Consider the following 23485-nt stretch of genomic DNA (forward strand, 5'->3'; position numbering starts at 1 on the left):
ACTTTCGAGGGGCTGATGCGGTTTCTTCTCCGAGTTTGACACTGTGTGTGTGTGATTGCTCGGCCCCTCCCTCATGCCATATAATTGGTTGACACCTCGTGTATGATTGACAGGAACAGAATGTGAGGCTGTTCAGACGAATATGTGCGCCTTTAGGCCTATATAATTTTTTTTTTTTTTTGCACTTTGAATTAGTCAATTATTTTAAATAAAATAAAATGCATCCATTATTTCATTATTACATAATGATTTAATTTCTATAGGTTATATATATATATATATTTTTAAATAGAGTAGGCTCTTCAGATATGCGAGCCAGCTCTCGTCATTCACCAACAAGAGCCGGCTCTCAGAGTCGGCTCATTCGCGAACGACCCATCACTACAAAGAACATGTCACGCGCGAGAGAGTTTGAAATGAGCTCGCGGGCTCCCGTTTCCTCGCGTGCGATTTTGTTTTCATCTCGCGGAGGAGATTTACCGCGCGTGCAAGCATCAGTTGTATGCTCGGTTTGAGGCCACAAATGTTACAAAGCTGTCATTAAGTTGAAGTTATCACACAGTCCTCGCTCAAGCCGCTCACTCACTCCGTTTACTCCGTTTGGCTTCATTACAGTGTGCTCCTTAGCACTGGGAGCTCCCTCTGCTGTCCATAAGGTGCCTCTGCGCACCAGCAATTTCAAACCCAGCCTCCAGTATTTGGGCCACGCCTCCTAATTTGCATACACTCCTCAATCCTCAAATGCCCAATCCTCAATCTTCAAATGCCCAATCCTCAATCCTAAATGGCTAAATGATTAAATGCCCAATCCTAAATACCAAATTCACAATCCTAAATCCCCAAATGTCCAATCCTAAATCCTAAATGGCTAAATGACCAAATGCCCAACCCTAAATAGAAAATGCCCAATCCTAAATACAAAAATGCCCTATCCTAAATACCAAATGCCCAATCCTAAATACCAAATTAATTTCGACTTGGACTTTAAGTTTCAAATTTAGATTTTTAGTTTTGGTTTAAGACTTTTAGTTTTAGACTTTTAGTTTATAATCTGACCAAATAATTCCTCCATAGCTGCCAAATTGCTACAGAAATTGCAATGCCATCTTGTTAAGGAAACAAAAGTCATTAAACATTTTAGAATTTAATAATAATAATAATAATAGTTACTAAAAGTTAATAAAAAGTTATACTAAAAGTTAATAAAAAAAAATACACTAAAAAAAAAAGTTGTGGCCAGTTGTTACCTAAAGAGCTAATTCTACTTGACTTAACCCATAACAAATTGTTTTGTTGGTATAAATGAATGTTATTAGGTTGACATATTAACCCTTAAATGCATACATCGGGTCTTTAGCAACCCGGGACATCATTCACTACCCTGTCCCTCCTTAATTTCTTAAAGTTAGACGTCAACTTTCTTAGTTTTCCTCAATCTATTCATTATAAACAATAGGCCTATAACAAGAAAAAAAAAATAAATAAAAGAATGCATATTTTCTGAATAATATTTTGTAAATGTATAGGTTCGCTAGAGACCCAAGGTATGAAAATGTAGCCTATATTTTTCCTGCGCAACTATATTTACATATCTGATGACTCAATATGTGCAATCTTTATTCCTCCAGGTGGCACTGTTTGATACACTGACGTGATGTTTCACTCATAAAATAAAATAAAATAAAATAAAATAAAATAAAATAAAATAATAAAATAAAATAAAATAAAATAAAATAAAATAAAAGAATATCATCAGCAAAAATTTAACTGGTTTGAATGGCTTTACTGCACAACAATTCCTGTACGCAATGAAATATAAATGCTTTATTTTATTCTTCTTGTTATTGTTCTTAAAATAGCAAGAGAGTTTTTTGCTACTGACAAAACATTCATGCATATAAGGGTTATATTTTATTTTTTTGACTTGAATAAAACCAGTTAACTTAGATGTTACCATTTTTTATACCATCATTTTCATTTTTCTGTATATATATATATATATATATATATATATATATATATATATATATATATATGTGTGTGTGTGTGTGTGTATATATATTAATTGATGCTCAGAGATTAATAGAAGTGATCCAATATAAATGCGACAAAATCGAACAAGATAAGTCTATACAATGGTTTTAGGCAAAACACTGTGCACTTATATATGCAACATGCAGTGTGTGAATGCATACAGAATGGAGCTGATTTGAAAAGAAGGAAGAAAGAAAGAAGAATAAGATGTTGATGAGAGTGTGGAGTGAACTTACATTTAGCTTGTTATCTACATATTTAGCTTTTTATTTTGTCAGATCTTCTTGTGAAATCTTTAAACATGCAGCCCAACTCATGCTTCCACTATTAAAAGTGAGATTTTAAAAAGCACAAACTTTAACTTTGACAATATACTTTAATTTCAGAGTCAGTCACCCAAACTATGCTCTATTGTTTTCTATTTTTTCTTCAGCCATCACACACAGACATACACACTCTATTCCTGCAGGTTGTGTATAGGAAACATGAATTAGCCGATCAACAGTCAATGGTCTGACTGAGTTAATGGCAGTCTTGACCTCTTGCTGTCTTCTTTGTTTAGTGTTTCTCTTCAGGCCAAGTCGTTATGAATTAACTGTGGCAGCGAAGTCTATAATACACCTCTATCAGAATAAATACTATTTTAGTGACATCTGATATTAGCGAATTATAGTGTTGTTATAAGGATATATTATTGCAGCCGTTTTATTTATTAATATGCCTATTAACTTAAGAAGAAATAACTGGTGTTTCCTTGCATTATTCAGGAACAGATCAAAGAATAAAAAGTCCAGATTAAGCCTAGCAGTAAACAGAAGAAAAATAAACACTGTAATATAAATAACAGGCTTTTTTATATCTTAATTTAAAATGTATGATGTTAAATTAATATTTGCTAGCTGTTACACACAACACCACACACACACACGTCTCTTACACATCGTCTTAAAATCACTGAATTTGCTGAATTTAAAACCAGGCCTTACACTGCAAAAAATGGCTTATCTTACTTAGTATTTTTGTCTGGTTTCTAGTTAAAATATCTTACAATTCTTAAATCAAGATACTTTTACTAGATAAGCCAAATGACAAAATATATTTAGTCTTGTTTTCAAGGGGAAAAACACTAAATGAAGTGCATTTTGCTTTAAAAAAGTAAAATTATCTGCCAGTAGGGTAAGTAAAATACTCTCGTCCTCAGCAACTCAGGTGTTGGGAGAAAATGAACTCTTATGTTCAGTCTTACATCCATTGTTGACGTTGACGTTACAGCTGCTCGAGCGCAGAGAACATGGAGGACAGCGTACAACCGCTGAGGGGAGAAACTATAGCAATGCAGGGCTGTCAATCAACCCCTGTGGCCCGGCGCTGTGCAATGTGACGTCACACAGCATGAGAATCAAAACAGCAGGCCTATACTAGGCAGACTGACTTGGTTGAAAGGGTATTAAAAATTGAGGAGTGAGTGGATTTTTATCATTGTAGGGTGGTTGTTCACACACTGCCAACACATTTATGTCCAAACACCATGTAAAAGTGGATTTTGCATAATAGCTGCACTTTAAGTTTTAAAAATGTATTTATACAAGGAACAACATTTGTTTTGTTATTGTACTATTTTGGTACCATCATCATTATTACTAAAGCTAAATACTTTTATAACAGTTTTATAACAACAAATTTCAGTTCTAAGAGTTTCAATAATTTCATCAGTGGTTACATTCAAAGTCTGGAAAGTGTAATGAACATCACTTGAAGGCTGTTTCTTCTTCTTCTTCTTCTTCAAAAAAAAAAAAAAAAAAAAAAAACTAAGACAACTAAGACAATGTTTATGAACAGGATATCCTAAAATGTCAGATATCAATGTTGCCTGACTGCTGTGTGAACAAACAGTTCATTGTTGAGGGTCACAACCTTCAAATTAGTAACATAAACCAATGGCAATTTACACACATCTATTGAATTAAAAAAGAATAAGCTCGTGAAGCACAGATGAGAATTTAACTAAAAGATTTAAATTTCCTCCCAAAGCAATTTACTTTATTATTATCATTGTAAACCATTGTCTCCTATTCACCAGTCTAAATATTTTCAGCTTATGCCTGAATTTCCATTGTGATGAAAAACTGTACAAAGACAGTAGCCTATAAAAAAACAGTATCATTTAGAACATACAGAATGTTTATTATGCTGTTTAAAAACAAATAACAGTGAACTATGAAACATGAGTGGTTTCTTGACTCAAAATTAAATGATTATGTACTAGTGCAACATTACCTAGTGGCTTCAGGCTTAACGAATAATTCGATTCTAAATCAGTCTAATTAAGAGGTGAATCACGGAAGAAATACAAAAGCTCATCAACAGTGAAAAATATATTTTAATACCATTAAATAATGAACTGAAGAAAGGAACATTAATATAACTGAGCATTTCCCCCAAGGTAATGGTGAATGGGCTGTAATTTTTTTTTTTTTTTTTTTTTTTGTGAAAACAACAGTCTGAAATATATGCATGTCTGTTTATTGTTTAGTAGATCGAGACTCATATTAATTAAATATTATACAAATTTGCTCATTATTTATAGCAAACAAGGTTAAGTTGTTATATCACACAAGGCTTGATTACTATTATTTATTAAAATCAGTTTTTAAAGTTATTTTATCTTTTACTTTCCTTCTATGCTTCTGAACAAAACCGTTCGTAAAAAGTACAAAGTACAAAGTAGGCTACAAACAATTTCCTGAGCTTTGTTCGTCTGTCCTGAGGATTCACTAACATCAGTCTGCCACCTTCTGGAGACACAAGGAACTTAATGTTGTTGCAAATTGACCATGATGCTTCTTAAACTGACTGATTCCAGTGTAACAACACAAACAAGAACGATAAATATAAGACATACCCCCCACCCCCCACTCCACTCCAAAAGAACATTTCTTCACCTGACTCATTTACTTCACAATCATCAAATTCTTAAAACGCAACATGTATTTCACTGAACGTGAGACTGAAGCTCTTTGTCCCTATGGCAGAACATTTGTTACTCTGTGCCCATGTGGCATTGTGCCTGTCTGCTGGTTAGGCCTGATGCCAGCAGACACAGTCATTCCCCTTGAAAGCTGTCACACAGCCTGCCATCAAAATACCTCCAGTTGTGCCTACACAACATGAAAACCTCAAAACTCATCATTCCAATACTAGTATAATAAAACATGTCAAACCATATGACACAAATGCAAATAGTTGAATGTAGTAAACAAAACAAACAAAATAGTATAGTATATGTATATATACATGTGAGCATGTGTGTGTGTGTACATGACTAATGAAATATTTGGCTTAATGACAGGTCAAAGTGTCAAGCCTAAAGTGTTTAATTAACCCAACAATGAAGATTGTGTTGGTGCAGCCCATTCAGCACGAGTGAGAATTTCCATGTGTGTGTATGTGCATGTTTGTGTGATTTACAATGAAGAAAAATTGATGTACACAGTAAAAAAAATAAAAATAAATAAAGATTTTTCTGAAGGAATTTGAAAGATTATTGTAGTATGTTTTACAAGAAAATACTATTTCAGTTTTTACTACTTTTAAGAAATCTCTCTTTCCCAATCTTCTTATGTATGCAGACTTTTTTTGTTTTTGTTGCAACTTTTCAAAATTCAAAATGTCACATTTATTTCAATGTGTTACTTGCTGTATCTTTAAAATTACTTGAGATATGTACTAGTAATTGTTTCAAAATAAATCCTACCCTGAAAAAAGGGGTCTAGAAACTATTTTCACTTAGAAACTGCTAGTAAGTTTCATAATTGTTTACAAAGAAATGCCAATTGTAACACAATGAATTAAACATGAAATTTTGGAATAGAAAGACCAAACTCGTATTTTCTTAAAACATACTTCAATAATCTTTTCATTCATCCATTTGTTCATTCATTCATCCATTTGTTCATTCATTCATTCATTCATTCATTCATTCATTCATTCATTCATTCATTCTTTGCTTAGAAATATTTTCTTACGTTGCACATTGCTCCGTATAAAATACTGATACCAGAAACTACCGTACACTGTAGGTCACGGTAACACGGCAACCTTTTCTAACCATATTTACACTAGTAACACTCATTTGAAAATGCTGTCTAGTAATATTAATTTGATCATATATGTACATATAAAAATGTTTATATATGAATTTATGATTTTCATATATGATTTCCATATGTGAAATTGTCATATGAAGTAAAAACTTCAAAATTGAACAATTTCATATTTTAACATACTATATATATTTATCCCATACAAATATTATGTATACATAATATCATACATGTCATATGCATGTATCCATCCTAAAACCTGTCAATACATGTTGATAATATGTAAGTATAGACATGTAAAATATTTATCACGAAAACATATCTAAACATTTTTGTTGTTTTTAAAATTTTGCATGTATATATAAAATATACATTTTGTTGAAATATAAATCATCATATTGATATTATTAATATTTGTAAATATACAAGCTATCAGGAATTTATAAATGCATATCTTCATCTACCCAGAGAATGTATGTATGTGAAAATAATATCACCTTAAGGTAACATGGCAATATCATTCCTGATATAGGGAAGGATTTCCATATTTGTGAGAACTATTTAAAATGAAAAAAAAAAAGTCCTTTTCATTTGAAATTGCTCATAATAGATTATCTTAATACAAATATTACTTATATCTGTGTCAGTGTCTGTCAGTAACATGATAGGTAGAATATTGCATCTGAGCAGAACATATTGTCACTATGATATCATATGGTCTTCTTGTCAGATCATTGACTGAACCCAGCTTTACGAATCACAGAGAGACAGAGGGAGGGCTGTGGGGATCTGCTTTGAGCCTTTAACATCAATTACACTCAGTTTGATGAATGGGATAGTGTTAGAGAAGAGGAATGCTCAGCTGCTCTTTGTATGTGTCGGAGTGAGTGTGTCTTTGTTTTCATTTGTGAAGTCACTTAGCAGCATCGAGCTTGGTGTTTGTGTGTGTATACTGTACAAGAGGAGTATCTGTGTGTGTCCAAGAGGCTTTGGTCGCCCCCCTAGCAGTTTGGCCCAAAATGCTCCCACATTGAGCCTGTCAGACACTCATCAAACAGAAGGGTTAGTAAAAGCCATTTAGGCAGTTTAACGAGCCGGCCAATCACACGGGAGTGGGCTCATTAGCATACTCAATTGGCATCATTTATGCCAGAGAGGTTTGGCTGCATTGTTGTCAGAGTCTGTGAAGTGCTGAACTTTATAAGACTGGGATGACAGGATGGTGTGAAGGAACAATATTTGAAAAAAGAAATAAAGTACTAAATAAAGAAACTTTAACTTTAACTTTTTTTTTTCCCTTTTCCATGATCTTTTTCTCCTTATCACTTTCTCACATAAACCCATTATTATTATTATTATTATATCAGACAACCAATATATTATTATTATTATTATTATTATTATTATTATTATTATTATTATTATTATTATTATTATTATTATTATTAAGTTATAACTATATATTATATAGTTATAATATTACAATACCATTATTACATTATATAATATTATTAATAATAATAATAATTTTTGTTTTTTGTTGTTGTTGTACAATGCATGTTTTATCAGATCAGCAGTTATGTATTGTTATATGTGTCCTTACATTTTACCTTTATTTTTTTTTTGTCAAAAAGAAAATTATGTTATAATAACAATAGTTATTATTATAATTTTTCAGATGAGTAGTTATGTATTGTTAGAGATGTCTTTACATTTTACCTTTAAAATAACTTTCATAAAAAAATACTTTATTATATTATTAATTATTAATATTATTATAATTATTAAACACTCTCCACATACTCCAGCCAACAAACAAAAACACAAAACACAAGCCATTATTAATATTATATAAATCAAATGAATCAAAGAAAAACATTACTTTTTTTTTTTTAAGGAAAAGTCTACATATATAGACCCCTTGCTTTCCATATAACTTCTACTGCAGTATTTCCACGGACACTCGGTGTAACAGCCTGGTGTTAGTGGATTGACTCTACATGAAAAGAATAAAAGCATTCTTAAACATCTACTGTAATCACTAAAGTAACAAACTAACAAATCCACCCACTCTGTATATCTCTGCTCTATACACCTGCTTTTTGACTATAGCTGAGCCACTGACTTCTCCTCCTCTGCACTCCAAACCACACTCTTTCCCACCCAAATGAGACAGTGATGAATCCAAGGGGTTTTGTTGTCTTGTTTTTATGAACTAGGCCTAAATACCCAGTAACTCTATTCTCCCCGTACAGCTTTTCTTCCTGCTTGATCTATTGTCCTTAAAGAGACTAGAGCCACAAAGAGAAGCTACACATTAACACAGGCCCTATACGCTGCTATTGAGTGTAGCAGAGCACAGCTGTCTCACAGTACACTCTGCGCTTCTGAAGGGTGAGGGGTTACACTGAGCGGCCCCCTCTGGAGCACCCAGTGAAGAGTGTTTGGAGAAATTAAGAGGAATGGCAAAAAAAGGCTCTCTATTTCAGTGATGGAGAGGGTGCTTCGTCACACGCGACGGACAGCTGCAGGGGCCCCTTTCTTGGTCGCTTTGCTAACAGTGCGGCTCGACGTGCTTTGTGATGAGTTGGAATATGTGCAGCGTGTTAAAGCAGAGTTCAAAGGTCTTTAGCATAGTTTGTGAAAACTACACAGAAAAATTTGTAAAAAAAAAACCCTTTGGTTTTAATAACATCACCACCACACATATATAATAATAATACACACACTTATCTAGCATTTAAACCAACTGCGTTTCTTTAAAAATGAATTATTTTTAATTTATATTTAAAATGATAGATTTATAATGGTGCAATCTGACTGTTTTTTATGATTTTTTTTATAATAAGTTTTATATATATATATATATATATATATATATATATATATATATATATATATATATATATATATATATGAAATGTTGGATTTATTAACTGCTGCTGCAGCACACTGGAGCTCTTCTTGTCCTTTGTCTTTTTTGGCTCTGCCTCATACTACACATTTTTGGATTAAATTTTGTGGATTTTTGTTTCATTCTGTTAATCAACATAATGCAACACAATGTATGTCAATGTTTGTTCATTTATGTCCCACTATTTGTATTTTACTATGTATAAAATGGCACAAATAAAATAAAATAAAATTATTAATCTTAGTATAAAAGGCACAATAAAATAAAATAAAATAAAATTCTTATAATTAAGCCTTTTTTATATAAAAAAACTTGCATAAAATCTTAGTATAAAAGGCACAATAAAATAAAATAAAATTCTTATAATTAAGCCTTTTTTATATAAAAAAACACTACTACAAAATAGCAATTTATTTCCATTTTTATTGCTGTTAAAATGTAATTGTTTCATAAGTTTGAATCAGAAAACTAAAGGTTTGATTAAATGTTACTTAATGGAAATATGTACATTAAACACATATTTGTCAATACTAAAAACCAAAATATGTTCAGACACCCAAAAATATTTAAACATGTTTTAAGATACTAGACAGCCTACAAACAAAGTTCTAACTTTATATATATATATATATGTGTGTGTGTTTATTGGCATTTTAAAATAGGATCAGTATATATATATATTTGTTCTGTTGTGGCTCAATGTGTGTGTGTTTTTTTGTGTATGTAAAGCTACTTAAAAAATACATAGGAGTCTATGGGTGATCATATATATATATATTATATATATAGTTATATAAGCCGGCTGCAAAAAAGATGGACCAGTTTAATCCTTTCATTATTATTTTTCTTTAATATGGTATTCAATTTTGTTCAGCATCGAATTGCATTTTGTTTTGTAATGTTCATTGCCCATATATATAGCCGTAGGGAATGCCCATTTACAAAATATTTTTTGACCTTTTTTTTTTATTTATATATATTTAAAATACATTTGAAAATATGCTTCTTTTTTTTTTTTTTTTTTTACAGTCTATGGTTATCCACACAGTCCTCGCTCAATCCGCTCACCTCACTCCGCTGTATGGGTGTAAGCTTAATAAAAGTGAATTTGACAGTGTTATGAGCCCTTTTCTTTCTTTCCCTTTTCCTTTCCTCAGTGCAGCTGCTAATAGGATGGTCGGAGACTATTACAAACACCTGAGGCCTCTACTTATTTAAGAGCTGCTGGCACTTCAATGGGAGCTTGCCCTGGGAACTCCATTTTGTGTTTGCTTTTAGTCTTGTTTTTCCTTGTTTTCTTTTGTTTAAGGATGGGGAGTGATTGCTTGTTTAGTTACCACAGAGTACATAGAAAGCATAGGTAAGTGAGCTGACCCGGAAGAGTTTTGCTGTGTTTGATTTCTTCCTCGGGAGATATGAAGTTTTTTTTAACTCTTGAGTTAGTGGTAGTTTAAATTAGTTAGTGTTATAATCTTTTTTGACAGCTCACCAGTCCTTATTTAGGATTTGTTTGTTTAAATACACTTTTTGCTGCTTTCCTATTTTTGATTATATTAATTTACCTGTATAATAAAACTTTAACTTTTTGCCCTGGCCACTGTGGTGTTTGTTGCCTTTAGAATGGCTTTCTTATGTTGGTCCCTAAACAGGGTTGTAACAGACAGATTACTGATCATGATGTTTAAATGGAGGGCAGAAGAAGAGAGACAGCATGGTTTATTATGCGGAAAGACAAATGAATAAATAACCACCAGACTCAGCACTGGAGAGCAGCAATTATCAGCCAACAGGAGTTTAAAATGCTTAATGGACTGTGATAAAGAGCTCATTTAGCATGAGGCTGTGAAGATATGGTCCCATTATTCTACCTGTATATGTGTGTTTTATGACTGTAAGTTTCCTGTGTCAACAACAGCAATTGGTAAAGTTCACTGTAGCAGTTATATATATAGTTATTCATGGATAGTTTCGACATTTTCTCACCCATGATGATTCAAACCTGAAGAAGATACTTTTGAAAATATATTTTATTACCGTGTGACCCTAAAGAGGATAAGTGCTTTGGAGAATGGATGGATAGGCCTAATTAATTATCTTTCACTGTTTGGACAAAACAGTTTAAACCATCTTCTAAAGAAAGAAATTAATATTGGTTTGAATCGACATGAGGAAGAGTAAATATTACTCTTATTCTACATTTTAATTTTGGGGTGAACTTTGGGTGATCCATTGGCCATCTGAGGATTGTCCAGCAGGGGTCAGTAGGAGCTACATTTATCTGAATTTGATATTGTTGACATAGCACTCTCTACAGCTTAAACATCACAACTGTTTTAAATTGCAGCTGATCTTCAGCAGAAACTCACAATCAAAAACGTGCTCTAACTTAAGATATATATTAAGTCATAAATCTTTGTCAGCCGCTATTTACACTAAGTGTCAAAATGTAGATACGAATACACCAAATGCATTTATTAGATAGCGCAGGCCTACTGTTTGCACCATGTTTAACAAAAATAGCATAGTGCAAATAGTAACGTAAACAGAAGCAACTTGATATTTGTATTAAAGGTACAAATAAGAGCAATGGTGAGTTTGCTCTCAAAAAAATCACTTCATTTGTGTATATTAAACTATAAAATATTTCTGTATAGTGAAAATAGACTCAGATCTGGTAAATATACAACATACACAGAAAGAGACACCATTAAGAAAGAAATGGTTAAAAAATTTAAGTCAGATGTTCTTGAATGAACCTGAATAAAAGTATGTAACTTTAACTGAAACAAATTGAAGTTTGTAAATTTGGAGCAACAGCACAGTCTGCTGACAGAGACAAATAACAGCGAATGGATTTTTCCCTCAAAACCACAATGACATTATGTGGAAGGTCAGTTAAATTATTTTTTATTTATTTATTTAAGAAGGGGCTTATTGCTTTTATAATCGGTTATTCCATATAATTAGTAAGGTTTCACAGAATAAAACAGAGCAAATAAAGTGTAATGATAGCTATAAATAAAAACAGTATTCTTCCACCAAAGAATGTAGTTCCTCAGAAACAGTTGTGGTTCCACTTCCAACAAAGTGGTTGCCGAGCAACACACAGAAGTAAACAAAGGTGTATGTCTGTAGTGTAATCTACAACAGCTTCGAACACGGCTCAACCAATCAGAATCCAGGACCAGAACTTACCGTTTTATAATTGTTTATTTATTTAAAATAATTCAAGGATTTCCAATAACTCCATAACTCTTTTTGAAAATATGAATAAGGCAGTTTGTACAATATGCATTCTGTAGTCTAGCAGCCATAACTACAAATATTTCAGAATAAATATGAACTTTAAATACTTTACCTTGCAAGAGATAGCCTACACTGAATATGTCTAGATCAAAACATCCTACACATGGCCTAAAAACTACTATGTATTTACCAGTTGTTGTCAAAGAGATAATGTAAAAAACACTGGAGATGCATGTGATCCATGCTCATTTTGTTTCAAGTTCATGTGATATATATATATATATATTTTTTTTTTTTTTTGTCATGGAACACAAAAGGGTTTTGAAGAATATCCTGACCACTCATTGAATGAATTCATAAAGGGAATGAGTCTTAAGCTCCTAAATAAAAAAAGCACCATAAAAGAGTCATAAACATGGTCATGACTTGCACCATATTGGTTTATATTTAAAACATTTTAATGATTAAAAAAAGCGAAATATGGATATTTTACTTCACAAGATGTTCATTAATTGGACTGGAGTCATGTGGATTACTTGTGGATTATAGTGATGTTTCTGTCAGCTGTTTGGACTCTCATTCTGACAGAGGATCCATTGGTGAGCAAGTAATCAATGCTAAATTTCTCCAAATCTGTTCCCATTAAGATACAAACTCACCTACATTTTGGATGTCTTGAGGTTGAGTACTTTTTCAGCTATTTTTCTTTTTTGGGTCAACTATTCCAGACAAGAGCTGATACTAAAGGGCCCTATAATACCTGAAAAAACATTCACCTCAGTGGATGGTGTTTATCTTAAAAAAAAAAATTCCTTTAAGTATACAGCCTGGATGCTATCATCTTTGTACTTGGGAACTCAGTTTGAACATGTATATATATGTATATGTGTGTGTGTGTGTGTGTGTGTGTGTGTGTGTGTGTGTGTGTGTGTGTGTGTGTGTGTGTCGCATGCATAACTATTAGGCACGTTGATATTCTGATGATATTTTTTTTCTAAGCATATTTTATCAATTCCAAACTACATCACTCTTAATAACTTCTACTGATTTTGCAATTAATCATTTATAAGTGATATATAATTGGCCATGAAGGCCTGGAAGAGAAAAACTCCTTATATTTAGGTGTGCAGAAATATTAGGAATGTTTTCTTTTACTGATAAAATGAGCCAAAAAAGAGGTTTAACTCAGACTGAGGTGTCAAAAGTTCTTAAATCCCCATGAGAAATATTCAAAACTAATGCAATACAGAAACTGCAAAGTTAAGACATGACCACTAGACAGCAAAATGCTTACGGGGACAGTGGGGTCAGAAAAAACAGGTTGAGAAGAAAAGAAAAACATGTTAACTGCAAAAGAATTAAGAATTAAAGTGAAGAATTGGGTGTAAAACCATCAAGAACCATTTAGTCTCCAGGGCCAACATTTTCCAGAACTGCAACTTTCCTGGAGTCTCCAGAATTACAAGGTGTCAGGTTCTCAGAAACTTTGCTTGGGTAAAAAAATCCCAATAAAAAAATGCTGAAGTGTCGTGAAATACATGAAGACTGATTTTTTTTAATATAGGCTTTATGAACAGATACGTTTTGAGTGACTTGAAGGACCAGCACCACATCCTTTGTACCACTGTTTGAAGAATTTATCTTCCAGAATCTAGCAGTAAGTTTTAGGAGCTCATTTTAAGTCAATCTCCTATCCTGAAAAGTCTTGCAGGATTGACTAAAAATGAGCTCCTAAAACTTACTGCCAGATTCTTGAAGATAAATTCTCCAAACATTGGTACAAGAGGATTTGGTGCTGGTATGATTAAATACAATGATTGGAATGATTATGTAGCTGAGGGGCTAAGGACTGTAAGGTGCTAGCTGTTGCTAATGAGGTGAAGCTGGTCCGGGTGTGTCAGAAAGAACATCAAAGTCGGAGAAGGAATCCAGTTTAACAGATTTATTTATACAAGCATATGAAGAGGGGGAGCCAGATCCTAATGAGCTGTATTAAACAGTGCTCTCTGTGCACAGATCGAAGATGAGCATGAATATTGGCACTAAGTGATATCGTCTTTGCTTTATGTCCTGAGGAGTGTCAGCATATGAGTGTGTGGCCTGTAACAAACAAATAAAAGATATGCTCTAACAAAAATGCTTCTTTCTTATCACAATCACACTCATAACAACATAAATAGCATTAAAACTACTGGCTTCCCCAAACATCAACACAATGTTGCCGTTGAATACAGCAGAACCTGAAACATAATCCACAGCTTACATGTATAATAATTATACATAATTAGACATAATTACACTGTACTGGATGAAACTCAAATACTTCTATACTTCACATTAGCATCCATTTTGTTTCATAACTCTTTCCACATCTCTATCTCAGCAATCAACAATAAACTCAGCTCAAGTAACAGTGAAATTTATAGTACTCACTTTCTCTCTGGACGCACACAACTTTAAACACTCATAGGAACATAACGAAGATCAAAACTGCATTTAGTCATGGAATTTCACGTCTCGTTCTCTCTGAAGATGACGGCTGATGCAAGACTGGATCGCGGTGCGCACGCACTCTGAAGCACCCCACCGTATGAGCTGCGTTCCGTCAAAATAAGAGTCCCTGCAACCGGGACCAGAGCGCTCTTATCCATCCACGTCGTAAATCAGTGTCATTAGTGAGACTTTCACACAGCCACCCCCAAATTGCATGCAATTTGCTCCTGAGAAAGGCTCACTGCTCAGCCACTTCCATAGGCACTACGACGGAATCCATTATGAATCTGGGATAGCTGGAAGGGCAATGAGGCAGGCAACTGGTCTGGTGTAGACTTTGTCCTTGATCCGGACATCTGCTGACCTTACATGACCATCAACGCTCTGATGTACCTTAGTCACTCTGCCGACTGTCCAAAGAGCCCTGGGATGCTGTGGATCCATCATCAGAACAACAGAGTTGACCACAAGATCCACATTGTTGGTATGCCATTTCTGTCAAGGCTGCAGGGTAGGCAAGTAATACCTGATAAACCTAGACCAGAAGTGGTCTGCCAAGACTTGACAGTGCCTCCATCTTCTTCTGCTCAAGCCTTCACTCTTGTTGTATACCACCTGGGGCAAAGCACCATCCAGCCGCCCCATCAAGAGGATGTTCGGAGTGATTGCATCCTGATCTGCTATATTGGCTGAGGTATATCCCAGTGGCTTTGTGGTCAGTATCGCCTCGACTTCCAACAAGATGGTAAGGAGTACTTCTTCAGAGACTGGCTGAGCTCCTATAACTGTATACAAAGCAGATTTGACCAATCTTATCTCTCGCTCCCATGCTCCACCAAAATGGGTTGCTGCTGGGGGGTTGAGGTGGAAAGCAATCTTCTGCTTTGCTAGAAGTTGCTGAAGCTCTGAGGATAGACCATCAAATGTCTCACGAAGCTCTTTCTCTCCTGCCTTGAAATTTGTGCCCTGATCCGAGTAGAGTTCAGCTGGCGTACCTCTACGGGCAATAAATCTCCTGAGGCTCATTAGAAACGAGTCTGAATCCAAGCTGTGTAAGAGGTCCAGGTGCACTGCTTGTGTGGCGAGACATTTGTAAATAATGCCTTTCTCTTGCGCATCTCTTCTCAGAGCGGCGTCCCAACTTCACCTGGAAAGGCCCAAAACAGTCCACACCTGTGGAATAGAAGGCTGGCTTATATAGACGCAGACAGGCCACTGGTAAGTCTGACAGCTTGGGCACCGATGGCTTGGCCTTCCATCTTCTACACTCCTTACAGAGATGTTGTATATGACGAATTGCCTCTCTCCAGAAAGTGCAGGATCCAGAAAGTGCGACACATTTCTGCGTATACCCCTTCAGGTCCAGGGTGACAGAGACGAGTGTCATAGTCCTGTATAAGGAGCTTGGTGGCTGGATGACTGGGATCCAAGACGATCGGGTGTTTAAAAGCAAAATCGAGTGCTTCAGCCCGCCGCAATCTACCACCAACACGTATGATCACATCCTTAGGGTCTAACTCTGGGGACATGGTAAGTAGGCAACTACTATTTGGTACTTCTATTTGGCAACTACTATTTGGTTTCTTGAGGTGGTGCAGTTCTTCTGGGAAGCAGTCTTGCTGGATTCTCTTGTAGATGATCATTTCTGCTTGATGATAATCTGAAGCAGTAACAGCGCTACCCAGTCTAGCCGCCCCGTGAAGCTCACGCACCGTAGCCTCAACCAGATCCTTCCAAGTGTGTTGGCCACCTTGTAGAGAACGTGACCAGTCACTGTTAGTCACAATACCGCAGGAAACTGACTTCCTGTACTCTGACAAATCTGAATCAGGCAGCCTAGGTAATTGAGATGACCATTCGTTGGGTCCCTTAAGGAGGAAAGGGGGCCCTTGGCTCCAGTGATTAGGCACGGCGAGCTCCCCAAGAGTCTTACCCCACGTGACATCATTGGCTGGATTCAGTGAGGAGTCAACATAACGCCAGGCACTGGGTTCTGTGAGCTCCTGAATTTCAGCTACACGGGTGCCCACAAATACTTTGAAACAGCACGACTCCGACTGCAGCCAGGTAAGCACCGTAGTTGAATCACCCCAAAGTATAGTCTTATCAATCTTCAAGATCAGCTCCCCTTCCAACATCTTTGCCAGTTGGGCTGCTGTTAGGGCATCACAGAGCTCTAGACGTGGAATGGAATGTCGCCGCCAGGGAGCGACTCTTGACCTTGCTGCCAGGAAGGACAGGTAGACTTGGCCTTGGGCATCCTCGGTCCACAGGTAAGAAACAGAGTCATAGGCTTTCTCTGACGCATCGCTGAATTTGTGGATCTGTCTAGAGACAACCGTTTGACCCACGTGAGCTGGAACATAAGATTGAGCTAAGGTTATGCGAGGCAACAGATGGAGTTCGTCTTCCCACCCTTTCCAAACTAACTGGAGCTCCTGAGGGAGAAGGTGGTCATCCAAGTGACAGTGCTTATCCCACATGCTTTGAACAAGCAACTTGGCGTGGGTTGTGTAGGGTAATATGAAACACAGAGGGTCATACTGCCGAGCTAGAACTTTATACATGTTGCGCATAGTCAGTATGCCATAGTCCAGTGGATGACTCTTATACCCCAAAATGTCTGATTTCCAATGCCAACTAAGTCCAAGAGTTGATTCGGACAGTTTGTCATCATGTTAGAGTCAGCGCTCCATACTGTTCGACCTTGCTTCCTTTGGCAGATGTCTGATGTCACTTGGGATGTTACATGCCCACTGACGGATCTCAAATCCACCCGATGCCAGAGTCTCCCTGAGTTTGTCGACCAATCCTCTGGCTTCAGTTGCAGTTGGCACGCTCTGAAGGCAATTATAACGTACAAACAGCATAGAAACAGCACTCTACAGAGTCTCTGACACCATCCCCTGGAACACTGTGATCTTTAGCATGCCGTTGAAGAGCAAAGGTGGCACAACAAGGTGAGCAGGTGGTGCCAAAAGGCAGAACTTGCCATTCGAAGGTATCAGGGGGATCCTCTCACTTCATATCTCTCCACACAAACCTGAGAAGTGGCCGGTCTTCTGGCAGAAGCTGGACTTGGTGTAACATACCACTGATATCTCCACTAATTGCTACTGCTTGTTGCCTAAAGCGCAGCAGGACCGCAAAAAGCGATGCACCCAAGGTCTGTCCTGGAAGAAGGGCATCATTCAGATTCAGTCCACGAAACTGGCAGGAACAGTTGAAAACAAGCCGATTCTTCCCATTATGGCTAACTAGGTGATGAGGTATGTACCATGATTCACCAGTCATTGAGATCTCATCTGGGCCAAACTTCTTGACAGCTCCTGATTGTACCAGCTGATTGATTGCCTCACAGTAAGCTTTGGCACGTTGAGGGTCCTTAGCCAATCTTTTCTCTGTACTCCTCAAGTTCGGTAGAACCGCCTCTTTGGATGCTCAGAACAGGGGCATGTCTTGTTTCCGTAGCAATGGAGTAGCATACTGAAAGATGCCAGCAACTTCTACCCTCCTTGTCTTTGCCTCCAGGTGCTCTATTACCTCCTTGTCTTGCTTCGATCTCACTGCCATCTTGTCCCTCTGAAAAGGCAGCACATCCATCTGCCAGAGTTTCTCAACATTCCTCATCAACTCTGTTGTCTGCGGTGAAACACTGTTAAGCATGCACTGTTGTGCGCATGCTATCCACTGGATGATGCACTATAATAACCATAGGACACAAGTGGAAGTTGATGGCCGATCCAGGTAAAGAACCTCGGTACCTTTGTTCACTAGACAACTCTTCAGCTTCAGGCGGGAGAATTCCATGGGGTCCCTATGGATGAAGAGGGGAATTTTTGGCGTTGGCCCATGGTATTCCTTTTCCTTCACCATAGCTGATAAAGGCTGGTATGGTATGTCTTGAGCGGGGAAACGATGACTCATGTGAGGTCCTGGTACGTGTTTAGGTAGAGGCCCAGATTTAGCCGAGTCCATAACAGGAGGAGAGCTGATGCCTGGTGAGTAAAAATGCAACCAGTGAGTCAGAGGCTGAGTATCATGAAACTTCCTAGCTGGTGGTCTCTTAGGGGTTGAAGACAGACAACTTCTAGTTGCTGATTTAGATACAGCACTATCTCTGATTAGCTGGAGTTCCTTCATCATTCTATCTATCATTGCGACCATCTGTGTCTCCTCACCCTCTGGAGGCATTGACGGTGGTTCAGCAGAGGGCCATGGTGGAGGCGGTAGCCAGTCGTCATACTCCTCTTCTTCCCTTCGGGTCGGAAAGTGATCCTTTATAGGAGGGGGTGGTACTGGCCACAATTCTTGTCATGCCCCCTGCTGTGTCCTAACTGAGGCTACAGGAGAATGCATTTCCTTCTGAATACTCCAAAGGTGTGCATGGTCGCTCTGCCTGTTCTCTTCAGATCGGCATAATGATGTGTTCTCTCTACGCATCTCATACAGCTCATTTTCGTCCCCTGCAAAGCGTGTCGGAGTGTCTGTCCACTCTGCACATCGGCCAGTTGAACGTGTGTATCATAGCTGGGAGAGTAGTCTTCATCATGCTCACTAATATCGGAGTCCCACTGAACCTGACGAGGGGATCTTGTGACATGCGTTCTTTCAGCAGGCGTCAGCATAGCTGCTTCCTCATGGTGAGAGCTCCACCCCTCCTGACCATGCATATGCTGTAACAAAATTGTACGAGATGAAACGTGTCTGTTGTCTCACTGGACCAACCTCATAGTCCTCAAGATACTGTGGCGGTCTCCGCTACCTCTTAGGTCGAGTCGATGGCACCCAGGATGCTTCACCGTTTTGTTGCATATTTCCGGAGCAGCTTGGATCCGGCTCGAAGGACCAAATGTAGCTGAGGTGCTAAGGACTGTAAGGTGCTAGCTGTTGCTAATAAGGTGAAGCTGGCTGGGTGTGTCGGTAAGAACACCAAAGTCGGAGAAGGAATCCAGTTTAACAGATTTATTTATACAAGCATATGAAGAGGGGGAGCCAGATCCTAATGAGCTGTATTAAACAGTGCTCTCTGTGCACAGATCGAAGATGAGCATGAATATTGGCACTAAGTGATATCGTCTTTGCTTTATGTCCTGAGGAGTGTCAGCATATGAGTGTGTGGTCTGTAACAAACAATATAAAATATATGCTCTAACAAACAATGCTTCTTTCTTATCACAATCACACTCATAACAACATAAATAGCATTAAAACTACTGGCTTCCCCAAACATCAACACAATGTTGCCGTTGAATACAGCAGAACCTGAAACATAATCAACAGCTTACATGTTTAATAATTATACATAATTACACATAATTACACTGTACTGGATGAAACTCAAATACTTCTATACTTCACATTAGCATCCATTTTATGTCATAACTCTTTCCACATCTCTATCTCAGCAAACAACAATAAACTCAGCTCAAGTAACAGTGAAATTTATAGTACTCATTTTCTCTCTGGACTCACACAACTTTAAACACTCATAGGAACATAACGAAGATCAAAACTGCATTTAGTCAGGGAATTTCACGGCTCGTTCTCTCTGAAGATGACGGCTGATGCAAGACTGGATCGCGGTGCGCACGCACTCTGAAGCAGCCCACCGTATGAGCTGCGTTCCATCAAAATAAGAGTCCCCGCAACCGGGACGAGAGCACTCTTATCCATCCACGTTGTAAATCAGTGTCATTAGTGAGACTTTCACACAGATTAAATACAAAATTAAAAGTAGTTATTAAGATTGATGTGGTTTGGAATTTATAAAATGTGCTTGAAAAAAAAATAATCAGAATATCAATGTGCCTAATAATTATGCATAGACACTGGCTCTAAACCTTCAATATTATTGAAATTTACAGTGTCAGAAATGTATATGTTCCATGCAATGCAGGTTATTGAAACAGTGTGTTGAAATGAAACACTTAAAAGTAAGCACTATGAGTAGTGTAGTTAATTCCTCCACGTGTTCATACCCGATGCAGTTTAACATTTGACGTTACCATTTAGTTTTACAGATACTTATGAATGAGTGATGAGTGTAGAGTAGAAAAGAGTTGAATAACCTCCTATGTGAGACAATAATTGATTCTTCACAAAAAATTGTCTGATGCTATGGACTTCATGCTGAGAGGCATATGACCACGAGAACATACGCTACTCAGAAAGCACATGTAGATAAGACAGCTGCCAGGTCTGTCAGCAGACATTACTCTCTGATCTACACAAAAACAAATATATATATATATATATATATATATATATATATGTGTGTGTGTGTGTGTGTGTGACACACACACACACATATATATATATATATATATATATATATGTGTGTGTGTGTGTGTGTGTGTGTGTGTGTGTGTGTATATTTTTAATGCCTTGCAAAGTATTCATAGCTCTTAATTCTTTTCACGTTTTGTTAAGTTGCTGCCTTATGTTAAATTACTTTAAATTACTTTTTTTTACACATCAATCTGCACTCCATACACTATAATGGCAAAGCAAAAAACAAGGTTTTAACATCTCTGCAAATGTATTAAAAATAAAAAACTTAAATAATTCCATTGCATAAGTATTCAAGTATTATCTGGGACAGCTGAAATTTAGCTCAGGAGTATTCATATTGCTTGTAGATGCTACTACACTTCAAATGAAGTTAACCTGTGGCAAATTCAATTGAATGGGTATGATTTGAAAAGGCACACATGTCTTAATAAAAGGTCTAACAGCTGATAATGCATATCAGAACAAAAACCACTGAGGTCAAAAGAACTGCCTGTAGAGCTCAGAAACAGGTTTATGTCAAGCCACACATCTGGGGAAGAGTTCAGAAAAAAATATGCTTCATTACAGGTTCACAGATTCATGTAACCTTCATTATCCATAATGGAAGACGTTTGAAACAACTAGAACTCTTCCTAGAGCTGGACTCCTGGCCAAACCTGTGCAAATGATGGAGAAAGGCTTTGGTTAGAGTTGTTACCAAGAACCTGATGGTCACTCTAGTTGAGCTCCATGATCAAATAAGCAGATGGGAGAAACCTATAGAAGGACAAACATCACTCCAACACTCCACCGATCTGGGCTTTGTGTCGGTGTGGCCAGACTCAATCTTCTCAGTGAAGACAGATGAAAACCCACTTGGAATTTGCAAAAAAAAAAAAAAAAAAAGCACCGAAAGGACCCTTAGACACTGAGAAACAAGATTCTCTGGTATGATGAACCTCAATTCCCAGCATCGTGTTTGAAGGAAACCAGGCACTGCTCATCACCTGCAGAGTAGCATCCCAAAAGTAAAGTGTGCTGGTAGCAGCCTCATGCTGAGGCGCTTTTTTCAGCAGCAGGGACTAAGGGACACATCAGAACATTCAGAACCTCAGATTGGGCAGAAGATTTACCTTTCAACAGGACAATGACCCTAAACACACAGCAAGAGTGGCTTATAGACAACTCTGTGAATGTCCTTGAGTGGCCCAGCCACAGCCTTGGCTTGAACCCAATCAAATATTTCTGGAAAAACCTGAAAATGTGCCTCTGCCCCCATCCAACCTGACAGAGCTTGAGAGGTTAAGAGATGAGAAGAATGGCAGCAGATGATTGCCAAATGATGCTGAGCAAAGCTTGTAGCATCATACCCAAAAAGACTTGAGGCTGTTAAGTTGCTTCAGCTAAGTAATGAGTTAAGTGTTTGAATACATAGGCAATGTACTTATTCCAGTTTTTTATTTTTAATAAATTTAGAAAGTTGTGACAGCTCTGTTTTTGCTTTGTATAGTGTATGGAGTGTAGATTGAATTAGTAATTTAAAGCAGTTTAACACAAGGCTGCAACATAACAAAACATGAAGTAAATGAATGCCTATGAATACTTTCGCAAGGCACTGTGCATATATGTGTGTGTGTGTGTGTGTGTATATATATATATATATATATATATATATATATATATATATATATATATATATATATATATATGTATGGTGTGTGTGTGTGTGTGTATATGTGTATATATATATATATATATATTATATATATATATATATATATATTATATATATATAGTTTTGTGTGGGAGCATCTTCTCATACTCATGTGAGAAGAGAGAGGGCCAGAAAAAAAAAAAAAGGCCAGAGGGAGCTAGTACAGTGCCAAAAGAAATACAAACACAGAACTATTATTTCAAAATTTGTTAAAGGTTAGTCACAAGGCTTATCGACTGGAGATTTCTTTTAAACTGAGGGAAAACAAATATATTTAATATATATTTAGGCAGAGCACATGATAACATGATAGTTTATGGAGTGACATTGCAAATAATTCTTCTTTTGAATTGAGTGTATGTGGTACACATTAAATTTTGTTAATCTAGTAAAAGGGATAATTCACCCCCAAATGAAAATTTTGTCACCATTTACTCACCCTCCTGTCATGCCAAACCTGTATGACTTTTTTCTTCTTCTGCAGAACACAAAAGGGCTATTCTGAGGAATGTAGGCAACCTAACAGTTTTGATTACCATTGATTTCTATTCTATAAAAAAGACAGATTTTTCTCAAAATATGTCGTCTTATGTTCCACAGAAGAAAGAAAGTCATTCAGGTTTGGAATGACATGAGAGTGAGGAAATGAAGGTGAACTATCCCTTTAAGCCCTTGAGGGCCTGATGCAAAGCTAAAGTCACCAAACCA

This window comes from Cyprinus carpio, chromosome B1, assembly GCF_018340385.1.
Source record: "Cyprinus carpio isolate SPL01 chromosome B1, ASM1834038v1, whole genome shotgun sequence".
Classification (NCBI taxonomy): domain Eukaryota; kingdom Metazoa; phylum Chordata; class Actinopteri; order Cypriniformes; family Cyprinidae; genus Cyprinus; species Cyprinus carpio.